Here is a 7,578-nt window from a genome sequence, read left to right on the forward strand (position 1 = left end):
AGTTAAGAAAGTGTAGAGGCGTAAAAGAACAATTCATTTTATGTTCCGTTTGCTGTAAAGCTTCTAGTATTTAGTTTGAGGAACCGCTTACAAACATTGTCCGTGTTGTAAAAAGAAAATTGAGTAATCTTGTATTAAGCTTAAAAAATATATTTCCAATACGACGTGAGGGAAATATCGAAACCGGTGCGTAAGTAGGCCGTTAATCCCACCCATATTGAAATATCTGCGACAGTGTTTACGAGGGATGGATGATCCGTTTTTATTGAAACATCGCCTTGCATGGAGATTGGCAGAAAGAGCGATGTCAGGGGAACGATCGACGTAACGCTGTTTACTTATAGCCCTTTTATGGGAACGGGAAGTCGCCTATTTATAAAATATGCTACAGAAAAAACGTGTACTTTAAACCTAAGTACTAATGAAGATTAATTTAGAAAAAAAAATTAATGAGCACTTTTTAGAGAATATAGAAAAATAGAATAATATAGAAATTAACAAATGTTAAGTTTGATTTAAGTAAAACATTATTCATTTCATAAATTTAAAAAAAAAACTTAGTATATCCTACAGTGCATTAAGTTGGTTATTACCGTATGGTCTCATACAATGGTACCATACTGTTAGCTTTTTAACTATTTTGATGTATTCTGTACTCTTGAAGGTTATTTAGTCTGTGCTATAAATCAATGTCATTGGTCATAGTTTGAAATAACGATATAACTTTGTAATGGTGATCCAAAGCGTTTTTTAAAATATTTATGTCACGGTTTTAAAATGTAATTGTGCTTGTTATGTTAATAATCGGATAGTAGTCGGATGTCAAAAATAAGGGTGTTGCATTAGCTCAACGACACGACGGCAATGTTGGTAAGGTTATTTTGTGCAAATTGGAAAAAAACATAAGAGGTAATGAAGACTATATTTTATTAAAGCATAACATGGCTGTGACGCCCATAATACCATGGTTCTCTTATCACATTATAGAAATAAATCAAAACGCTATCGTAGTACACAAACAACTATGTTTTCCGTTCCATTGACATTAACGGCGACGGACAAAGTAATGGTTCGTTAATTCCCGTATTGCACAACATTTCTATCGATTTATAGAGCATTAACGTTAGCGTTGCAATAAATTCAACTTTGTTGCGTAATATAGCATACCAATCTAAAATTTACAACATAACAATAATGTAAGATGAATATTTGGATTTGGCTCACGAGATTACCGCCATATAGCGTATGAAATCGACTACCATTATTCTGATAGTCGTTTCGGTACACGGGCTAATAGCGAAGAGCTTCGACCAACACCTGAACAAGCTCTCGCTAGACAGATGGATTAAGGGCCCGATTCAAAAGGCGGTTATTTTAGAAACCGCACGCATAGTGAGGAGGTTCCTATCTCTGCAGCCCTGACTTCTGGTTGCTTAAATGATCGGATTCCGCAGCCGGTGGTGCTCTATTTTTTATATAATATATTTTATTTTATTGTATGCAAATCTTGTAAAATGTATGATATCGAAAAAAGACATAAAGATATATGGGGATAACAATGTAAGATATATTGTCAGATCTGAGTTTAATAAATTTAGATATTAATAATTGTAAATCCGTCTGCGACATAAACATATTTATAGACATATAAAGCAACCCACACATAAAATCATGCTAATATTATAAATGCGAAAGTTTAGATGGATGGATGTTTGTTAGAGTTTGTAGACTAAACGGCTGAACAGATTTCGATGAAATTTGCAATAGATGTAGAGGATAGTCTGGAAGAACATATAGGCTACTCAACATTGTTTTTTTAATTCCACGCGGACGGAGTCGCGGGCGAAAGCTAGTTTTATTTATAAATATTAATTTACATGTGAACTAAAGTAGGTACATAGTTTTAGGGAACAAAAATAAGACTGATGATAACAGCCAGGTGTGGATCATGTTAGTAGCATTGCTACTAATAAATACACTTCAATGTGTATAGTCAAAGAATGAAATTCGTTTCCCACAGGCAGGATAAATTATAATCTTTAAGTAAACTATCACTAGAAAAGCTGCCTGCATACTATGACAATTTTTCCAATTAATCGCATTGTGGTGTAAATGGGTTAGAAATTAACATCCTAGAGAAGTAGACTTCTCTACGTCCTCTAATATACGTTGCGTTACGTAGCCTTTGAATGTAATCGCGCGTAGGCTGGTTACATAAAACACTTGGCTGCAGCTCGCGACGCCCGCGGCATTAGAATGTTTTTTTTAATTAGCCAGTTCGCACATCTCATGTTCCACATACTTTTGTGGAAAATACGCACAACTTTACCTATCTGGAATAACTACATAGTATAAATTACATTACGCGATCCATTACATTTTAATCATAAAAATTAAAAATTATCTAATAACTCTTTAGATAATCCAGAGGAATGAAAGTTTTTATAATTTTAAATTGAATGTTAAGTTGAAATCTTACACAACCAAAACAGGAAAAAAGTCTATTATGCATTTCGTTTGCTAAAAATTAAATCTAACTAACCTCAACTTTAAACAGTCTATTTCAGTATTGGTTCAGTTTTTGCATTGGTGTATGATAAGACACATAATTTATTATTTCAACAGCGAAATGGTAAACATATTTTAAATAGACAAGAAACAATGACTCCTTGAAGATTAAAATTGTTCTCACAACATTTTAGTTCTAGTGGTAACTTCGCACCTATGAATTTGCACCTCTAAAAATTTATTTCTATAAAAGTATAAAATTCGTATAGAAGGTGTGAAGGCGGAAAATTAAAAAATATTACGGAACAGAAACTAAAGAAAAATAATATGTGGTATTATTTTTATTTCACTGAAATATTATTTTTTAAATGTATTTTGCATAATATAATATATTTTAGGATACTTCTCGATTTGCTAATTAAAAAGTTTTGTGGTCATCGCAGTCTTCACTAATTTGAAATCTCTATAACAGTGAAAATGATCGAAATATGAGTGTATCTGATCAAGACAAACTGTTTAGAGTAGGTCGTAAACATTGTTGTTTATTGGCAATATTCATCAAAGTCAACGTCCCGTGCAGACGTTATGGATAATCTGCTTGCGCTTGATATTTACTAATTAGTGTTTGAAAACGAGAGACTAATAAACAATGAAATCACTGTTGTGATACCGTTGTAAAGACATGAATTGTATTTTTTTTTTCATTAAACAAATGAAATCTAATACTGCGGTTGTACCAAATGTTGTTGAGCTACCTGTATCCCACAGCAGGCACACACCATAGTACACGAAGAGGGTCTGGGTCCTCCTTCCCAGGTGTGCATGAGGATTCCACCCTGCAACAAAAAAAGTTGTTGAGCAATCTTTACAGGGGAGCTAAGACAATTTTGATTTACGAAAGGAAATCCTTCGCTGGGAATTACGAAGTGATTGTGATTGACATGTAATATTTACACACCACTTAATTCCTAAACTACCTTCGCTCAAGTTCCAAGTAAATTATAAGGTAACAATACTATACTGACAAATAACGTTTACCTTGGTTTTAAACAAATTTCAAATCATTTATAGTCTTAAAAACAAGGAATAAGGATAAGTTTGGGTTAACAAACCAAATTTTATTATTTACAGTTAAACAAAAACATGAAAACAAATTTTAAAACATGTGACGTAACACAATTATTAATCAGACAAACGTCAAACGGATTACATATAATCGGCTCTCCGGTTACGTTACCACTAAGATTGGCTGTTAATTAAGTGCGCAGCTAATGCTTAGTGAATACACAGGCTCTTAATCAAATTAAACGTACCAAACTGAATAGGCCACCGACCAGCTGGCTGAATGGGTAACTAGTTAACATACAAATAATGATACAAGACATTTTAAAAGGATTTAAAAATAATCTAAATGTCAGACCAACTTACTGGTTGATTTAAAAATGTATTTTTACAACAAAAAAAGATGTTGTCAATTACAAAAATTAGTTTTACAAATATGTTATGAAGTTAAAATTATATGAAAACTTAATTTGTATTCATACCGCAACATCTTACCTCACGTAGGGTCAGCTTTGTATTTAAACCCCTACACTTTTTCAAGTAAGGGCGCCACTTCCCGTTAAAGCAAATTGGCCTTGTTAAGATTGTTACAGGGAAAGGCAATAATTCTGTATACAGCTTAAGAGAAAATCCGCGCCTCCGCTCCGGTGCGTAATATTAAAAATATCGCAGCCATGTCTGAAATTAAATTCAATTTCATGTTCCTTATTACATTCTTTATTATTCTTTACATCTCTTGCTTGCGCGAATAAGCTAAAACAGTAAAGCAATTTACTGTTACAGCTTATTTGCATAGCAATTGTTGAAACATTTTAGTATTTTGAGGCACTGGATTTGACACAGAAAGGCATAGATTTATATCAATTTGTCGCAATCGGAAGAAGAAATCAATTTGAATTGAAAGTCAAATTGATTTCTTCATACTTAGAACACGAGCGTCGCCAAGCGACTTTCTAGAGAACTTGAATGATTCTGAAAATAGGGATCGTTGCGAAGATAATGTTCGAACTATCTGAGCTTTGAAAATTGATGACATCCGAACCAAGAAGTGTCGTAAGTGTATTCCTTGAATCCGATTTTACCCATGACCGCCTACATACGATCTCTAGTAGTAGTTATTCTGATATCGTGCTCAAGCCGTTATATTCCTTTTAAGTATTTATATTACTATAATTTAAGTTCGTGTTCTATGATTATGATAAAAGATTATTTTAAAATTTCTGTCATGACTTATTTCTATTTGATTCTTATAGTTCTTCTGCGTTATTTAGAGGACAACTTTTAACGTAACAAAAAACAGCCTTCAAATGTTTTTAATTTAGAAATAATGTAAAGTGATTTTTTCCTACAAAAATTGCCAATAAACGGAAAAGGTACAAGCGACACTTTTATTTTTATGTAATGGAAATTCACTGTAGCCCTGAAAAGATAAAGTGAGTTGGTACATGTTTTATCGCTTAAGATGTGATTTCGATCAGTTATAATCTACTCGTTTGTTTTTGGGAAGTTCAAATAAAAACAAATAAAGTACTTAGTATTTACTTTGCCATCGTTATTCATCTCATAGAGTAAACAAAGCAAAATGGTGTTAGTTAAAATTTAATTACATTAATAATTCACGGTTGATATAGAAATAGGTTAAAGCCAGTGAAAATATGAAGTGAAAGACCTGAAATGCGACTATACCTAGTAATTCGGGAACAATAAATTTATATAAATAATAAATTAATAAATACTGTCGCCATTATTAGCTAAACGCTCTACATATTCAGTGTTCTGTCGGTGACATGTGAACAGGTCTGTGAGCTCAGCCGGTGTCCATCACAGCCGCATGACACTGAGCCTAGAGCGTGACGTCACTGACACGCTACTGCACTGTCACACTTGTGTGCATGACTGTACTGTACAGAATACACATTACAGAATTTATTCTCTTAGATTCGGTAGCTTGAATATTTAGGTGTCGTAGTTGGGTCAGGCCAAAAAACTTGTACCAAAAATATTATTCGATTAAAAAATTAAGAGGAGTTCAAGCAATGAAATGTCAAAGTTGAAAGTAATATTAATTGTTGAGCTCGATGTCTCTAAACTTTTCCTACATCTGGCTGTTAAACAATTTATATTTTATCCTATCTATAAATGATGTAGAATAATAATTTTAAGCATTAATATGAGCCTTTTCTTGTCTAAGAATATTATTATTATCTCGAATGAATGAAATAACTGACATTTACAACAATTTATTAGACAAGTTGTGTAAACAATTCAACACTATCAGAATCAACATCAACATTTGTCACTCGATACAATGAACTGTCATTCGTATCTCGAGGCTATGTCAGTAATTACAAACTAGTTTTGGCGCAAACAAAGCTCTCATTGTTACACCATCTTGTTAATTAGTATTAAAGTGGTATCACAAAGATAATTGACGACACTCGAGGTATTGTATTACGAATAACAATTATTTAGGATATTTTGTACTATGTAAATATACGCGTCAGTTAAAGACAGATTTAAATTCGAATCTAAATTTTTTGTCATGGAGTTAGGCATATTATTTTTTCTGTCCTTTTCGTGTACTTACGTATTTTAATTCTTTATTATGTATAATCTACAATATACTTGAGGTTTCTCATTTTGTATTTTTAACCTCAAAACTTTAGTTGTTCTAAACATTAAGTGGGATTAATATGTGTTAAAATAAAGTTTTCTACGCATTTTGTACCGTCGATTATATTTCCTTAGTCTTTTATACTTCTATTGTTATTAAAATTAAGTCCTCTTTTCATAGCAGTCTCGATAACAAAAAGGTTGGTGATCCGTCAATCAAATTGCGAACAAACCCTCCGCGTTGTGTTTGCGCTTCAATACTTTGTTAATGTACGGGAAAAAATTCTCTTGATTCTAAAATACAAATTTCTCTTGTAGTAAAATAGAAAAAGAAAATTGATCGAAAAACTTAAACTTAATAAAAAGTCCTGTTTATTATATTTTATGGCAGCAACTTATGGTCTCTTTCCCACATTAGGCTGTTTATCCAAAATATTTACCCCCTAAGTTTAATGGCGTAAAAATATATAGCCTAAAGCGTGACGTAAGTGTAGGGCTTCATATTAAAAAAAGAATTATTAAAAATATGCTGTAATTGCTGACATCTTAAGCAACAAAGAAGTGTGTGTTAACGCTTTATTATAATAGTATAGATCAGCAAATTATTTCTATACAAACAAGAGAAGATGGTTAAAATTGGTACCGATAGAAAACATTAATATTGTTCACGTTTTGATAACGCACCATCTATTTCTATCAAACCGCTGTAGCTTGAACAGTATTCGTCAAACGATGTTTAGTGTTGACTACATCGGCGTTGCAATTTCTGGTACGTGGCAAAATATTGCTTGCAGCGAGTATCGAAATTGCGGGCAGTCCCCTCCCCTTCCCCTGCCATGCCTTCCCCTTCTCGACTGCCCACACATCGAACATTAGGCTCTACTGTATCGGAAAATAATAGCCTGTAACCTTAAACGTTACGACATTCGACCTGCATTAAAGTGCTACTCTTTATAGCTATAGATTTTTATGCAAAGAAAAAGGTTCAGAACTCTTTCCTAATTTTTATTAATCTTACTAATACTTAATATTATAAATGCGAAAGTTTAGATGGATGGATGGATGGATGTTTGTTAGCGTTTGTAGCTTAAACGGCTGGACGGATCTCCATGAAATTTGGCACAGGTTAAGAGCATAGTCTGGAAGAACACATAGTCTACTTTTTATCCCGGAATAAGTTACGGTTCCCGTGGGATTCATTAATTTAGTTTTTTAATGTTTACTCGATCATTCTGCAACGGTTCAACATATCTTATTGAAATTTGGCACAGATGTAAAACGAAGTCTGGAGTATACATGGGATAAGCTTCATCCCTGAGGTGTCCGGTTCCCGAGGGATACGTAGCTTTTAGTTATTTATATAGTTCGTGTGTTTTCTAATACCACGCGGACGAA

Source organism: Papilio polytes, unplaced genomic scaffold, assembly GCF_000836215.1.
Source record: "Papilio polytes unplaced genomic scaffold, Ppol_1.0 DF823691.1, whole genome shotgun sequence".
NCBI classification, from domain to species: domain Eukaryota; kingdom Metazoa; phylum Arthropoda; class Insecta; order Lepidoptera; family Papilionidae; genus Papilio; species Papilio polytes.